At 44.2% G+C, this 18,044-nt stretch overlaps 1 protein-coding gene, 1 long non-coding RNA gene and 1 pseudogene across 25 annotated transcripts in view; 2 read left to right on the forward strand and 1 right to left on the reverse strand.

Annotated features, from left to right (window-relative positions):
- NEDD4L (NEDD4 like E3 ubiquitin protein ligase) overlaps nt 1-18,044 on the forward strand; it is a 1,578,130-nt gene that overhangs the window by 1,477,060 nt on the left and 83,026 nt on the right. The window lies entirely within an intron of this gene.
- Nucleotides 1-18,044, reverse strand: part of LOC144817929 (uncharacterized) — a 427,018-nt gene that overhangs the window by 92,965 nt on the left and 316,009 nt on the right. The gene's annotated exons all lie outside the window — the stretch shown is intronic.
- Nucleotides 1-18,044, forward strand: part of LOC144819086 (uncharacterized) — a 49,532-nt pseudogene that overhangs the window by 1,097 nt on the left and 30,391 nt on the right.

Below are 18,044 nucleotides of genomic sequence, written 5' to 3' on the forward strand. Positions count from 1 at the left end.
GAGATAATTGTCCATTAAACATTCTAAAACAATAAAAACAGTTACATAATAAGACATACTAAAACCAGAAGTACACAAATAAAACGCCTACTTATTCTAGACTATTTTTAAAACACTGCCTAACAAAAAGCATGAATTGTGATATTCCTACTGCAACATCCATAAAACGCGTTTCAAATAGTAGCCCCATTGCATCCGACCTCGAATATGTTTGATATTTTAAAAATAGGGGTCTTATAAACATAATACAGGCAGACTTTTAAAAGAGCCAGTCCATAAGAACATGACACAAGGAACATTTCGCATTCAGGGGACACAGTTCGAAACTTTTTTCGTCTCAAACATCATTATGCCTTTAACACTTGAGAAAGGTGGGTTACAGCCCAGCCTCACTTTTAAAATTTCATTGCGTTACTTTAGTTCAGGTAAATAAGCCCAATAGGGAAAAACAGCTTGCCTGCCAAATATGAAGCAGATGGAAGGTTTATCCCTCAAGTAGGCCATATCCAATGTACAGTCCACCTTTATAGATGATTCCCTCAGAATTGGTTTGCGTGGAAAGGTAGTTTGGTTTCAAATTGTACCCCATAAAGCATGAATTATTTTAAACCCTCTATCCTAAGCCAAACATCCCTTGCCCACTTCCTTTCACTACCAAAAATTTCTTCACAGCATAATCTAGAAACCTTAAACACTTTTTTATATAATATAGCATATTGAGAAACCTCAAAATGTGTGAGTTTGCCTGCAGATGCCAAGGAACCTAATTCAATTCCCTCCTTATACTCTGTATCATGTTTCCTGGTGGAAGCGATAATAACCTTCTTAGGACACCCCCTTCACCACATCCCAGTTACAGGAGGGCAAGAATCTCTGCCCCATATAGCACCGGGGATTGGAGTGGTGGGGTGGTTATTTTCCCTTCATAAACTTTAATGAGAGGAATGAGTGCCAAGCCCCCCAATACCTCTGGTGAGCAGCCCACTTTAAATTCCTAGAACAAGTCCACCCTAAGTACTTCTAGAATTCCACCACTTCCATTGCTAGTGAACTGAAACCACATTCCAAGGAATTCTGTTTACTGTATTCATCAAAGGAATCTATTTTTCTCTGTAAACCAATCAGGGCATATTCTAACAAAATAAAATCATCCTCCTACAGCAGGCATGGGTACGCCATTCCCCAACTTTTGGAGAGAATGGTTTTGATAAGTTTAAGGCTGCTGGCAAGTCTTCCAAAAAAAGACTAAAGAGCAACGGAGCCAAGAGACGCCCTTGACGCAGTTGGAATCTTTTAAAATAATCTTGCAGTCTTGTCAAGTTCCACCTCTGCCCAGTTATCAGTATTTAATGCCTGGATCACAGTAAGTATTTCAGATGGTATCTTCCAGGAGCAGAGTTTTTCCCAAAGCAGACCCTTGTCAACTGTATTGAAAGATATAGGGAAATCAGTAAAACAACAGCGTAACCTCTGATCAAGTTTCAAAGATTTCCGATTTATAGCCGTAAGAGCAAAGCAGTGATCTATGGTAGAGTGACCCTCCCTGTACAATGTGGATAATCTTATTCACTCGTGCCCATTCATCTAAGTGTAAGAATAACATTTTTGAGAACACCTTCTTGGAGATATCCAGGCGGCTACTCCATCTATAATGTGAGAGATGCAAGTCATTGCCTTTTTATTAATATTGGTTTTACTGTGAAGCCTCTCCACTGTGGGGGATACTGTCCCATCATGACTATCCAGCAAAACAAACATGACAAGACCCTAGCCCACCAATCACTCTTTGGCTTAATCAAGATTGCTGATCTATTGTCTGGTCTAGCGACTCTTGTTAACTTGATATGGTCAGTTACTGACCATATCTCTTTTACAAAGACTTATCTGGGCTCCATATCCTCAAACGAGCCCACCTGGGACTAGTCAACATGTACGATTGGCCATAAAAACTGTCCGAGTATGTAACCCAGACAGCTTCCTCAATCATACAGGTAAGCACTCCCTCATAATGATTGCAGGTTTCATTTACTTTGTGCCAGAACTCTCTCTGGTCTCCTGGATGTATTACCACCATCTTCCATTCCACTTGCTATAATAAGAAGTGTTTTATTCCTCTTTAAGTAGCTGCCTGGACTGATATTTTAAACTATACACTTCCATTACCTGGGTTCGCTGGCCATGACCCATACTTTTTAATGTTTACACATAAACAGTCCTGGGGAAAGCTTATCCCCAAATGCAGAACCATTGCAACTGCACTGGTTCTTGAAAAGACAAGACGTCGTCTGTAGCCCAATAATACCTACCCTGATAATTCATCACTTTAAAATTCCTGTAAGGTCCATACTGCCAGACTGGGATAAACATATAATCAATAGGACCCTCTAGATCAGGGTTCTCCAACCTTTTGTGTTATAAGAGCTACTTATGTTCAATTAAAATCATTGTGAGCTATTAATATTAGTGCTGTAACGACGATTACATTGGTGCCCCCTCATACAACGTTACCAGCAGTGATCACCTCAGTGCATTGGGTACGGTTGGCAGCAATAATGTAAAAAACGCTTTGCCAATTTGCGAATGCCTCTACATATGTAATATATGCCAGCCACAGGGCTGCAGTGCCTCTGGCACAAAAGTAATAATATGAGTAAAAAGTCTCCACACATGATTTATCACTGAAAAATCAGTTTTAAGTATATTTTGCAAATTGAGTTATTTTTCTCCAAGCATCTGCTTATGGATTCTGAAATACATACATATTTGTCTAGAATACACCATTTTGGAACATACATATTAATTCAGCCACGCTAAAAATTCCAATTTAGTAGGCTGAGATGCAAACTGGAGAGCTACTTAGTAGACCTAGCTACAAGTAGCTAACAAGCTACTCGGAGAAGCCTGCTCCAGACAGTCATGTTGGAACGTTGCAGCAGCTTGAATGTCATTTCATAGTGCAATCATTTATAAGCTGGGACTTCATAGTGGGCCGGCTCTTACCATGACTTAATGTCTCTGCCGGATTGAGAGCTTCTCCGCCTTTTTAAACTCAAACCCGATAGTGCAATCATATATAAGGTGAGACTTCATAGTGTGCCGGCTCCTACATGACTTAATGTCTTTGCCGGATTGGATGCGGCAGAGACTGATGTCATACCGCTAGGAGGCTAATGAGAGCTTCTCCGCCTTTTTAAACTCACTTGTTTTGAGGTTGCACAATTCTCTTCCTATTTTTCCTGTTCCCCCCAATCCAAACTCTTCCCTCTGGATGTTGTTTCCCCTCTTTTTATCCCTCTATACCCTTGTGAATAATAATATCCAGAGGAGAACTTAAGGGCCTCCAAAGGTATATCGCCTTTTCCTATTTAACAATGGGCGTTTTGAGATATACACTGGACTCCAGGAGCCATCCGAGTCCTGCTCTAGGGCCATACCCTTAATTGCACCAGTCTCATACACATTAGTGCTCTGGCATTTCCCTCCATAGGTCCCACACCCCTCTTTACTACTAACATGCAGTTGTTAGCCTTACATAACTCAACGTGAATCTCTTTCAGATGTTTACACTGTAAGATTTGGTTACTCTAACAAACACAAAGGTCTCCAGAATGCCTTGCAACGTGTTCTGCATAAGTAAGATGACTTCTAGCAGAGATGGTGATCCAGATGGTTGGATATCAATGGACGTTTCTATTGATTCTTGAATTATGTTTGATACTTGGATCAATGGATCTTCCAATAGGGAAGACTTACTCCGTTCCAAAGAGTCCAACCTGGATTGGGACCCGTAGACTCCAGATCTCTCTACTACTGAAAAGTCTGCCAGCACATGAGTCAATGCAAGGAGAGTCTGGGGGCCTTGTCCAGATTGGTGGAAATTGAGTACTCCAAATGGTCACTGAGCTGGCTACCAACTTCTTCTAAAGTCACTGCAGCTACACCATTGGCTCCTGGAGACCCCGCGTCCTGGACCAATGAAAGGTTGGTACTAAAGTTAAAATGTTTTGTGATGAATTTCCTTATGGAAGTGATGAGGGATGAGAGAGAAGCATTTTTGTTCCTTGCAGATGTACTTCATATGAAGTATTTGGTAGTTTTTCCTCTTCCTGGGCCTCTCATGCCCTTTACCCTTAGAATTTCCAAGTAGCTTTATCTTATGGCGGAGGTTTGGAGAGGAGTAAAGGGCACAGAATCCAGTACGAGACCAGTACACTAAGGTAAAAGCTAATAACTCAATAAATCAACAAATCAGTGACTCACTAGTTGAAAGGAGACTGTGCTACAGAAAAAGGGATCATGGTATCGAATTAGAATAAGATAAGGCTACTAAAAACCCAAAACAAGTAACAAAAAAAAAGGAAAGGAGACAAGAGCAATTTTCCTCCTCCTTTACCGCTTAGCCAAGTTGCATGCTTCTGCAGCCTCTACTAAACCCTAAGCATCTGGGCTCTTCTGCAACACAGGAAGGACAAAGTTGCTCTCTTCCAAGAACCACTATCCATTATTACAGGACTGGTGCTTAGTGAACATTGAGGGGGCAGGAGTGAACCAAAAAATAGCTCAGGTCACAAAGTGCAAATCAAGCCACCTCACCCTGCCGCACACCCATACTTCCCCGGCTCCCTGAGGGATAGAACTCAGTAGTGGGAGAGGACCCACACCACTGGCCCTGCAGCTTCATATAACCCACGTTCTTCCCACCACTGACCAACTCGAATGCAAGTATCAGGCTTCCTGTAAAACAAAGTGCCCAGGTGTTACTTGTACCAAATCCCCTGGCGTCCATACCTGGGGTCCAGTCACTCCATTCACTTGCACACTGCTTACTGGCTCACTGATACTGGATGCTGGGTGATGGCAGCGCCCTGCACTCTGCTCACTGTATCATGGAGACCATAGCCAAGGCGCCCTTAGCTTGCTTGCAGAATCCGGCACAGCAGTTTGCAGATTCTGACACCTGTGTCCAAAGTATATAGTAACACACACTGACGTTGGGGGGCGCATGAGCACAGAAAGTGGTTCTGGCAAAGTGGCGTCAGTTGGAGGAGACATGTCGACGTAAAGGATATAATTTGTTCTTCCAGTGGTTGTATGTAGATATAAAAGTAGGTGAGAAAGCCAAACCCTGTGACTGCTTATTATGGCAAATTCCATGGAGATCAGATGTGGTAAAGGCACTACCTTTGAACATCCATCAGGAAAGACGTCAACCACTTCAGGGCTATTGTGGAGATTCCGCTAGCTTCAACATGGTTGATAAGCATCCAATCGTCTAATTTGTCGAAGGCCACCATGAGATCAAGAATAAAAAGGCTTGCAGGGAAGCACTGAACTTTTATGTATCAGAGCTCAACAAGCCTAGCTAACATAACTGACTCATTATTACTGGTGCGAAAGGCTGCCTGAGACAAATCCAGAAGTACTGCTGATTACAACAGGCCAGCAGACTAGAGGCCAGATGTTGCTCCATCATTTTAGATGGCTGTATGAAGGGTAATGGGCCTATAGTTCCTTTGTTCGGGATTTTCTTTTTTTTTTTAAATAGTGTTACTAAGCTTTTCGTACATAGGAGAGGCTCCTGACCACCTGCAAGAGAATGGATATATGAACAAATGAAATCTGTATTTTTCAGTTCCCATTCACCCAGTGTCATCGTGGTGGTAGGACTGGCGAGAGAGGCTCAGAGATAAGTCCAACAGACTAAGAAAATAGATTGTCTTGTATTCCTTTGCAAAAAGAAGTATAATTTTAATGTAACATCAAGCGGTTAAACAACAAGGGGCCAAAACAGAAAGAGATTTGCGTCCAATAATAGCCTGAAACGTGGAACCAACGCCACTAGCTGCTAAGCTGACCAAAGGGGCGCATGAGGGGGTATACAGGGAGATATGAGCGTGGATGGCGGGGGCACCAGTCTCATGTAAGGCTCAATGAAGTAGGCAGAACACTTTAAATTCGGTCACTGTTCCAAGGAGGTTTGCAATGCAACTTTGGATCTGGTGTACATTTCTGGAGCGTGGAATCCAGTCTGCCAGCCATATTCTAAGTCATTTGTAACCTGGCCGAATCCTTTGGTGAGAGTCCCTGATAACATGCGTTCACATAGGCAAATCTAGATAAAATAGTGGCACCAACACCATGGCTTTTGTTTGCTTTGAGATGAACGTGACGACCTTTTTTATCAGTTAAAGTTGAAGCAAGCTAAGGACATTGACTTGATTGGGCATTCCAAGAGAAGATCCTTGTCAAACTAAAAACCTCCAACCTGCAGAGTACATGCTTGCAGTCTCTGCTTGAGAGAAACATTCAAGGCCTGGTCTCCTTTTGGAACTTTGCAGTGGTCGGCATTTCGGAGATGCTTCGCCTTGAGGAAGGAGTTTGCCCCCTAAACACGAAGTGGCTGTGGTTATACCTGTGTCAAATTGTTGATGTGCTGCAGAACTAAAAATATAGAAACAGATTGCATCAGAACCTACATTTGAACGGGACTTTCTTTTTCCTTTGACTAATATTACCAATATTTCCTCCCAGGGGACTTAATGAACTGGTAAAGCACCAGAGGGGTAGTGGTGCAGGAGGAAACAAGGTGCCGGGATTTGTTCCTTTTCACCTATAACCAGTTTTGACAGAACTCAAAACCTGCACTATTGACCATGGCAACAGGACAGGGTGGATCCTATTGAAGTTGAATCCAGCAACCTATGACTTTCTTGGTGGTTGTGCAAGTTATTTTTACCCGAGCTTAGCTATTACTAGTAGGAGACAGATGGAACATTAATTCCACTTCTGTCTGGGATACAACCAGAGTTGTTTCAAAAGAGGTTTAACATCTCTCTTGTTTCAGCCACTCAGGGCACTCCCTGCAACAAATAAAAGGTAACCCAGAAGAGGTAGCTGGTGCCGAGACATACAGCAGGAGACCCTTAATCTTGAACTGGAGGAATCCAGTCAACTAGGGACTCTTACTGAGGAGGAGATTGGAAATCCCGGCTTGATCAAGAAGGCTGCATTCACTTCTAAAACTATCACATAAAAGACGTAATTTGTCCTTAAAACATGAGGCAGGTGGTCTTTGAGTGACGCATTAACTGCTCAATATCAGCATATGAAATAACCTCTTTGCTTTTCAAACTGGGTCATGGTAGCCCTCTATTTTCATGGTATACACTGTAAGACAGGCCATGGTTCTCTTGCCAACAATCACTATGAGAATCACAGTTCGTCCTTCGTCTTGAGGCCCAGGTAAGTGATGGGGCAGGTGAGCACATTTCCTTTTCTGGAGATGCGATTACTAGCAGTGCAGTGCCTCCACCACCTAGTCAGGCATCATTTTCCACTTACGCTAGCCCGAAGAGAGACGACGCATAAAGTCAACCAACAGCATGTATTTTCAAGAGCACGCAATTTGATCTCTGTGGAACAGATAGTGAAGAGGCACGGATGCTGGTAAAAGCTATTATACCTTTAATGATATGCCGACAGGGCTTCCTAGAGAACAGCCACCTGCAGGAGCCAATTGACCTTGCTTGAACGTTAGTTGTTCCATAGAGACATAGTCTGTGGTAGTGTGCTTTTTGCTACCCACATCTACTAAGGGTAACATGCGTAGACTATCTGATCAGCCCTGCCTTTCATTTTTAGGTCAAGCCTACTAGACGGCTCCTGTGCTGTCCGTTGCGAGGCATATTGTGGCTTTCCATAAACAGAGGGACTTAGGATTCACTCTTTGGGTACCATTGGTTGATTTCCCTTGCACTCTCATCTACCTTCTTCCTATTTGTTTCCCAGCTTCCCAACCTTGTGTTTATTCCTCGCATTGAGCATGACCTCTTTACCATGTGGGTTTGCCTGGTGTCTGTGCTCGATTTTAGGGAACTACTTTTTTCTGTTTGTGTAATTACTCGTACATGTTCGAGCCATCTACCTCATTTACTTCTCGCCCACTGCTGTTGTTGCCTGTGTGCTTATTCTCACAACTCTAGCTGTTGTGCTTGACCTTGTGATTCACTGTGTTTCATTCGCCGCCCCCCCAAACCCACGATGCTTTAATGTCCCCTTGCCATCCCTATGTTGCTTCCATGTGCCATCCTTCTTCTTCTTGTTGCTTCTGTGTCCCTACCCTTCCCCTGGTTGCTTCCGACCCACCCCCCTGTTGCTTCTCCTCCCCACCAGCTAAAACCACAATAAAAACATGCTTTTGGGCTTTAAATTTTGTTACTGATCTGACTCAGATTGTTAACTAAAAATAAAAAAAATGCGGCTGCAGCATTTTGTAGGTGGAAGCATGGGTGGTGCGAACATCTACAAAATTGTTTTTTTGTATTTTTTTTACTTTTGCCATGCTGCACAGCGCAAGGATCATGTGGCTAAAAAGCAAAAGACAAAGCCAATAGATCACAAAGGTGAGACCAAATGGCTTTGCCGGTGCTTGTTGTTTATGGCCACTTAGTCTTAGACGAAAGGGTTCCCATGCTTGGCACAGAGGTTGAAATGGGCGGGATCTGTGGGCCTTAGTGATGACAAAGAATTATTCTTTTTGAGAGGTACAGTAAGGGTGTTAACAGCTTAGCTTTGGAGTGCGTACTTTTTAGGATATTTATAAAAAAAGTTTGCACTCTGTACAGTGTGGTTCTGTATTACTAAAATCTATATTTTGAAAGGGCTTTTAAAAAAATCTTAAACCTACATATTTTTGCGCCTTGTGTTGCAGCCTACCTTATACTGTGTGTAATGCAAGGATTTGAATAATGATGTATTCATAGTCCTTTCCGTCACAGACTAGGATTCTCGTAGCCCTAAAAATACTGGAGTTATCCTTCCCCACTGCACCAAACAGGATTCAATTCTATGCTTTTCTTTTTACACACTGACATCGGCAGTGATCACATTACCCATTAGAGGTGTTGTAACGTAAAAGTGCATTTCCCACTGATTTGCTTGACTTGCACTTATTTTTCTTTTAAGGCGTGTGCTATATTACCTAAAGGTGAAAGGTCAACAAAATAGTCACAGCATATTTTGTTCTTTTTAGCCTCGCTACTGACCCCGCCCTCACTGCCCTGAGAATCACAATTCCGATACTGTTTGTAATTTTGACCGCTAGCTGTGCATGACCATATATGCCAACAGACCTAATTTAGATGGGAGAGTCCCAATTTTTTTAAAGAACTAAACAGCTTTATTTTAGGTGCCTCCCACTTGAAATTGCCTCTTTTACAATGTAAGTCAATGAGGGAAATAAATGCCCTGGATTTTATTTCCAAAATCTCCCTATTTGCAGTTTAAAAATGCTGGCACGTGTGCATGATCAACAGCACTTTTGTAACAAGAAGCTCCATTACTACACTAGTAGGCATCATTTCTGTAAATGAAAACATAGGTGAATAAAACATCTATCCTAACGTTACCCATACACAAAACAAAATGATGGCACAGAAATAAAAAAACGATGTTGCCGTCACCGTCAAATTTTGTGAGTGCACTTCGTACTGAATTTAGTCTGCCAGTGTCACAAATATACAAAGTGTTAGAAATTGGGTCTCTAGTTGGCAGAGGTATATGCACCCTGTCCAAGTAGGTATCACCACTCTAGTCTCGGTAAGGTAGATATACACTGAAAGATAACCTGTGGTCACTCTCTGGTAGCTGGGCACAGAGCAGTCAGGCTTATCTAAGGAGGCAATGTATTAAGTATTTGTGCAACACACTTGTGCAGTGAAAACACCACAGAAATACTCTACATTGGTTTAGGAAAATAGACAATTTTATAAATAAATCAAGACTAACATGACAGAAATTGAGTAAGTAGAAGTTGAGATATGAATTTCCAAAGAATGAAAGTCTTTCTAGCACTTAAAAGTAATAAGCGCCTCTTGGGTTTATCTGGTCGCACTGAACGGTGACAAAGTCAATAGCTCAAGCTATTCGCAAAGGGTCACTGGACAGGGACAAGAACCACGCAGGCCCAGTGAACAGAGTATCTTGATCCTTGGTCGCAACAGCAACAAGCGGGGTGCAGACGAATGGTGCATCAGTGTCGAGCCCGCAGTTGACTTCATGCGTCAATTTTCTTTACACATTGGCGGTGATGCATCAGGTCTGTTGAGCATAGCGCTGGTTCATAGAGAAACTGTTTCGAAGACGATGCGCCGGGTAAATTCACGCTGGAGGGTTGATGCCTCAATCTTCTCCATGCAGTGTCGCCAATGCGTTGGTTTTGAAGCAGAGCTTCCAGGTGCGCTGTGTCAGTACCTAGTGTGATATGCTGATTCTACTCCTGCAAAAGGATTGATGCAGCGATTCTGTGACGCGCAAGCTGGGTATGTGTTGATTTCTCTGGTGCAAGTGTCTTGGTCCACTTTTAGTGAACCAGGCACAGGAGCAGATGTAGATACTTTGATAGCCCTGAGTCTCAACAAAGAGGAGCCAAGCCAACAAACCCTTAGATTTCGCTTTGATTGCAAGGCAGAATCCAGCTCTCCTCAGCAGGGTCAGAGCAGCAGAACAGAGCAAGAGAAAAGCAGACCTTCCAGGTAAGCAGGACAGCAGCGTTTCAGTCCTTGATGTAGCACAGCAGTTCTTCTGACAGAGTCCAGTTTTAGATCCAGAAGTGTACCAATTTTGTGAGGTCAGGGACCCAGTACTTTTACCCAACAGACAGATTCATCAAGCAAAATTGCGATCGCAATAGCTGCGAATTAGCTATTGCGATCGCATTTAACAGAAAAGCAATTCATGATGTTAAAAACACAGAAATTGCGAAATCGCAAAAATAAATTTGCTAATTCGCAAAATAAATCGCAGAATCTAGGAGGAACCCCTATAGCGAATCGGAAATAGCGAGAATCCATGGATTCTGCGAATTATCTTGCGAACTCGCAAAATATTCGGTAACGCAATTCATGAAAACTCGCAAATTGCGAAAAAGCAGAAAATCACAATTTGCGAGGCGCAATATAAGGAGAACCAAAACCAGGTGGTAACCATGAAGGGAAAAAAAAGGAAAAAAATTCAAACTAGCCACAGGTGCAGGCCTGATCAAACATATTTAAGGAGACACAGTAGGAGCATGAGGACTCTCACAATGCCAGGACTCTACATGGTGGTCAGGCGGCGAAGGCTCCAGGCTGCAGCACGGAACAGACGCAGGATCCAGGAGCAAATATTCTGCCAGCGGATCACCCGTCTGGGCCAAACTGCAGAGCAAATTTACTCAAAGTACCGCCTGAATGGGGCAATGATTATTAAGCTGATCCGGGACCTAGACCCCCTGATGCAGCACCCAACAAGGAGGACCAAAGCGGTGCCCACCCATGTCTAGGTCCTGTGCAGCCTGCACCTACTGGCCTCCGGAAGCTTCCAGGGGATAGTTGCTGTTGCTGGTGGGATATCCCAGAGCTCCATGTCCCGCTGCCTAAGGAGTTTCCTGGAGGCAATCCTGACCCGGCTACACCATTATATCTCATTCCCGACAAGCTTCATTTCTACAACATTGCGCAATTTCCACATGTAAAAGGATGCATTGACTGTACCCACATCCACATCTGCCCACCTGCACAAACAGAGTACATGTACCGGAACCGCAAGTCCTACCACTCCCTGAATATCCAGATGGTGTGCAACGCTAAGACATTCATCACGGACATAGTGGCACAATACCCGGGGAGCACACATGACTCCTTCATATTCCTGCACAGCGTCATGCACACACGACTAGCCAGGGGAGATTTTGGCGAAGGACACTTACTCGGTAAGTACACATGCCAACAAATAGTACACTGTGACCATGTAGCTGCGCATAACAGACACTCACCCTCTGCTCCTTTCATTCAGGTGACAGCGCCTACGGTCTCCGTGAGTACCTCCTTACCCCATACCTCAACCCTGCAACACCACAGCAACGGCGTTACAATGCTGCACACATACGCTCGAGAAATTGCATTGAGAGGACATTTGGCCTTTTGAAGAGCCGATTCCGCATACTCCGCAAGACTGGTGGTGCCCTCAAATACGAGCCCGAGGTCTGCTGCCGCATCGTAGCCGTGTGTGCAATACTCCACAACATTGCTACCAAGCGCAGGATACCTGTAGAGATCTCTGGCAGTGAGTCGGAAGGGGACAACCGCCCACCTGCACATGTGCGTCATGCAGGCGGGGAGAATTCTGCAGAAGGACACAGGCGCCGCAACCAAATCACTATTAACTGTTTCTAGTGCACCCACTCCCCTCACCCAACACCTCACTCATGCATTACAATTGAAATAATGACATGAGTCATATTAACTGGAACTAAATATTTGTTATTGTTTTGTTCACAATAAATTGGGATTTTCTCACACAGTTACATGAGAGCTATTGTAAGTCATATGTCCCCATGTATTTGAGGAGGGCATGCTTGTGTCAGCAGCATGGCCCTTCATGGTACTGAAGAATAGGTCAATGGCGCCTCCGGGCGGACGCTCCCAGTCGTCTTTCCAGCTCTTCCTCAGGATTTGCCCGTGAGGCAGCAGTGGGCCTGGTGCTGCGGCGGGGTACTATCACCAGTGGCACCGATTGGCTGCCGTGGCTTGAATTTGCCTCACTAGTGTCATCCCCCCACCCCCCCTGGCCATGGCCAGTTGCCTGCAGACCCTGCACTGCAGTGGTAACTTGTTCCAGTGCCCTTGCGACATCCTGGCAGCACTGGACTATTTCCACTTGCATGGCCAACGAGCGTCGTGAGAGTTGGGAGGTGGCATTCCCTATGATGTAATTTGACCGCGTGTATGCAGACAGGCGGGTCAGCAACTGGCGGTGGCGGCACCGGTTGACGTCCCGCTGGCTCAACATGGCCTGGGTGTTGTCCTCCACTGCAGCAGTCATCCTCTCCATCCTGTCTGACAGCTGTCCCACATTCATAGCGGTCTTGTGCAGCTGTAGGTGTATTGCTGCGAGATGACGGGCTTGTGTCTGGTGTATGCGGACCATACGGCGCTCAATAGAGAGCCCAGGTGCACGCACATTCACCCCCCTGCCAGCGCGTGGTGTTGAGTTGCACGGCTCCCTCCCCTGTCCACTGGACTGGCTTCTCACAGCGGCAGTGCACCGGGTTTGTTTACGTGCTGCAGCTGTTGTTGTCAGCCCCACTGGCATGTGAGTCACACACTGCGGTTGTTGCGCGCCTGTTGGCGCTGAGGTGGCACTGTCCACAGGGGCAGGTGGTGGTACTCCCGCTGGTGCTGCAGCTTGCCCTGATGGTCCTGGTCGAGGGGATGGATGGACGTCTCCCTCGGTGTCTTCAGGAATTTCATCAATTTGCAGGGCATCGCTATCTGTGCTGGGTACTTCAGCACCACCTGTGATGTAAAGTGGACGTTGATTAATGACATGTATCTTGCACATGGAAGGTTGCTACATGCATGCAGGCTACCATTCCCTGACTGGCTGTAAGATTGACTCTCACTGGACAGGTCTGGCTGTATCGTGCTAGATGGCAATTGTGGTCAGACTACATGTCCCACAATGCAATAGGGCTTTTCTGGTGTGCATGGGCTGCATGACTGGGGTTTCTAATGGGTTGATCTGGGGTCATGGCAATTGTTAGGGGACAGGGTCGCAGTCGCATGGCACTTACCTTGTGAATCTTGGGTGGGTCAGGAGAAGTCCAGCTGGGTTACCCCCATGCATGCCTGGGGATTCAGGGTGTCCTCTACAAGGTCCTCACGTGGGGTGTTGGGTGGGACAGTCGGCTCTCCGCCTCCTGTTGCGACACGATCCCCCAGCCTCTCTGCGATCCTCTCCTTGGCACGCCCTCTGAGGTCGTACCACCTCTTCTTAATTTCATCTATGGAGCGCTAGCTCACTCCCACAGAATTTACTTTGGCGCGGATGCACACCCAAATCCTCCTTTTGTCGGCCTCAGGCACCCTCCTTGAGTCCTTCCCGAAGACCTGGTCGTGGTCCCTGCACACTCCCTCTATGAGGTATTCCAGTTCTTGTTCGGAAAATTTAATTTTCCGTTTCCTTCCAGAGGAACTGTCCCCTGCTGCTTCCTGGGACATTTTCTGCAGTGGGGTGTCTCCTGGTTTTGAGCTGGAGGTAGCCTGGAGTGGTGCTCAGAACAATGCTGCTTCCAATTCAGGCTCAGAATGCAGAATGAGGGTGGAGACTGCCTACTTCCTGGTTGTGATGTCATCACTGTGCTCAAAATGCGACTTCCCGTTTTTGAGATCTCGCAATTAGCGAGATCGCAATTTGCGATTTCGGTAATTGCGAGATCGCAAGTTCAACAAGGAAAACGGCCGATTCTGCGATTTATTTATTTATTTATTTATTTTTATTTATTTTTTAGCGATTTTCGGTAACTCACAATCGGCGATTGCGGCCGATTGCGAATCGCTTTTTTTTATCGCAAATTTTCATGAATCCCATTCTGCGATTTCTAAATTGCGATTCGGTATTTCTCGCAATTTAGGAATCGCAGATTTTGAGATTGATGAATCTGGGGATAAGTGTAGCTGTCGCCCATCTCAGGCATGTATTGAAGACAGGCTGCCTGCACAGAGCTGTAAGAGCAGAAAAATGTCTACGTTTTAAAAGTGGAATTCTTAAAATAGTAATGTCAATTCCAAATTTACCAGTAAAGAGCATTTGTCATTATCATTTTAAAGATATAAAACATGATACAGCTTCTCCTTTCTAATCAGGAATTACAAATTAGGTGTATTAAGGAATTCCCAAAGTTAACCCATGAGAGGAGTAGACATCACAGTAGTGAAAAAACAATGTGGGTGTTTGTCACTACTAGGACATGCAAACATTAAAAGTACATGTTCTACCTTTTACTTACACAACACCTTGCCCTATGGCATGCCTAGGGCTTACTTTAGGGGATTGGGTATGTGTAATAAAATGGGGAGTTTAATGCTTGGCAAGTGATTTTATATGCCAAGTAGTAGTGGCAGTAAACTGCACACACAGGCCCTACAATGGTGGTCCTAAGACACGTTTGAAAGGCTACTTGTGTGGGAGCCAAAATCAGTGCTGCAGTTCCACTAGAAGCACTTAATTTACAGGCCCGAGTATATTGTATACCACATTACGAGGGACTTACAAGTAAATTAAATATACCATACCAATTGTGTATACACCAATGTTACAATGGTTAGGGGAGAAGCACACAGACTTTAGCACCGGTTATCAGTGGCATACTACTCAGAGTCCATAGGCCAGCAAAATGAATAAGCAAAAAGAGGAGGTAAGCAGGCAAAAGCTCTAGGCAAAGACCACCCTAAGGCTGACGGGTCTAACACCAAGGCATTGAGGAGTACCCTCCCACACCAAGGAACTCTAGTGTATGCATACATTCCTTTCGTTTGTGAATGCATTTCACTGACATTTCTTTTCATGCAGCTCTTCACTCAGTTTCCTTTGGATCTGCAGTGCAGATGAATGAAATTCATAAAGACACGCACTGGTTGCCATTTTAATGAATATTTCTTTTGGATTAGAGCTGATTACCCTTGTTGTGTACAATGGAACAATTCACAAATGCCTTTGCTGCGCTTGCATCTATTTTAGATAAAAAGGAAGTAAGTGACAACTGAAAGTTTGTCAGCTCAAGCAAAGTACTTCGGCGCTTTGGCAGCCATTAAGAGGCATTGTTTTCTTTTAGGTGGGCAGTGAATGTAAGGAGCGCTCTGATGAATTTAGCATCTTTGGATGTGCAAACATTAATGAAAGCCTCTTGAGCAGCACATTGTATCTGCTGAATTGCTTAGATTGCTGGAACAGTGCATCTTTTAGGAGCCACGAGGGGAGCCCATAATAGAAATATAAAGCATTGCAGAGCGTGTACAGTTAGCAGAAATGAATGTTAATGATAACGCAGCAAGTGATTTATTCATATGAAATTTGGAAGGAAAGGAACCAAGAGCAGGTGAGGAGGTGGTGAGGGAGGCTCATGCCCGTGGACCGATGTGCTGGTAATTTACTGTTATCTTAATTCCACCTCCCATCTCTTTTGTTCCGCAGCCTACACTTCCCGTCTCTTTATTTCATACTTGCACATTACTTTTCGCCTCCTCTTTCTCCCTTATTTTACCTATCTTTCTCACCCCCCTCATTTCCCTTCCCTTTGTCTCACTTACTCTAGGTCAAAGTCTGATTATGAAAAATAAGTCCTGGGACCTAAACAAGACAGCCCATTACCTTCAACCAATGTTACCTATGAAGCAGTCTCTTTTCCATCATTCATAAGACCTTTTGACTGATGAAGATCTGGTCTGGTGGCTTAGTGGACTAATGCATTCACTCCAGGCATGTGTGTTTATAGTCACAAATTTGAATCTCAGCAGGTATACTCAGGCTTTCATTCTTCCAAAATAAAATAAGTACCATTTAGCTGGGGAGTTTCACCTGTTACTTAGCAACATGATGCCTCGAGGGCTGACTGCGGCTTTACAAATGCAAAGTATTTTATGGATTGGAATGGCACTGAAGGGGAGCCTCACACTTTTATACTCCTCTATGACTCTCTTAGCTCCGGCCCTGAATAATGATGAATAGCAATGAGGGAGGGATGCACGTGCTTGGATGAGGAAGGAAGATTAAGAGCAATGAAGATGATGGTAAAGTAATAAACATTTAACCTCCTTATCCCCTTATTCATCCCATTCCTTATACTGAGGAGAATTTCCCCAAGTAATTGGTCTTGTACCCAGTCTCAGTCGAACAAATAAAATATTGCCCTAATCTTGGGATATTAAATATTGTAAAAAAAATAAAGAACAACACATCCATGCATAATTTACTCCAGTTACAGTAAGGAAAGAGCCTTAATTTCAAATCCAAAATAACACTTTTTACCTATCGCCAATCGGTAATTTAAAAGGAAACTGTTAAGGTAGCCCAAGTAACTACTCTGTCAATGTCTTTCGTGGAAGCCTTTCCAGCCACAGCCCACGAGAGGGCCATCCCTCAACCAGATGGCTGCATTTTGGGATTGTGAACCTCGTGTATTGAGGTAATGAGAGTTTGAGACACTTTAATGGCGAGAGACCCCATTAGCAAGGCAAACCTGGTTCCTTTATGATGGTGCAAGGCTTTAACAGAAACTTCTTCCAGCAGCACAAAGTATTCACAAACAACCTGCTGCTGTTCACCCAAAGCCTGGACCAGTTGTTGGCGTCTCTGAGTTCTTTCACAGTGAGAGCACAAAAAATACTGCCCATTTACATGGAGGACAGACCCTTCTCCATTCCATCAATGTTAATACTCACCTCTTCTTCATTGCAATTTTAAAACGCCCTTATCCTTTTTTAGCTTGTTTTGGCAAGACCTATTGATACCTATACTTCGCATATAGATAGAGAGTACTTTTGCGTCAGCTGCTTGTTATCATTGAATTACTTTATGTATCTCACTACTCGGCTCTGATTCAATAGCTTTCTTCCTATTCCTGTGTTTGTCCCACGAGAAGCAGTCAAACAGGGTCTTAAATGGTTGAGGTATCCTTCTACTCCTGATCTAAGACCTTGCATTAAAATGCATGTACGGGACTATTTCGTATCCCCTCCCGCTTTCTTGATTCCTACTCTTTTTCCACACCATCCCCCCCTTATTTAACCCCACCCATCCTCCTCTTGCCCTCCCAGGCTACTTGCTAATTGTTATTGCCACTCAGGAGTCCTTCTCAAAATATTTTTGAGCATTTCAAAATACTGCCATTTGTCTGCATGCTGGCTGGCGCAGCAGATGTTATTCAGTATTTTTTATTATTTTTTATGTCCCATGCAATTCATACATGACCACAGAAGATGCACCCACATTCAGGGTAGCCATCTATGAACTGAAGTTGCAAAAATTAAATGCTTTCAGAGATGGCTGTATATTCACAGCAGTCTTCTATAAGCAGGATCTACAAAAATAAGTGTTTCAAGGATGATTTCCATCGATGGACGCCCATCCACTGCAACCATACTTGAATGCATTTTATTTTCTGTGGATGCTTTCACATTCGCAGCAGCCGCCTACCGGAAAAATCACATTGCAGAAGCTGATAGGTT

Source organism: Lissotriton helveticus, chromosome 2_1, assembly GCF_964261635.1.
Source record: "Lissotriton helveticus chromosome 2_1, aLisHel1.1, whole genome shotgun sequence".
Lineage (NCBI taxonomy): Eukaryota > Metazoa > Chordata > Amphibia > Caudata > Salamandridae > Lissotriton > Lissotriton helveticus.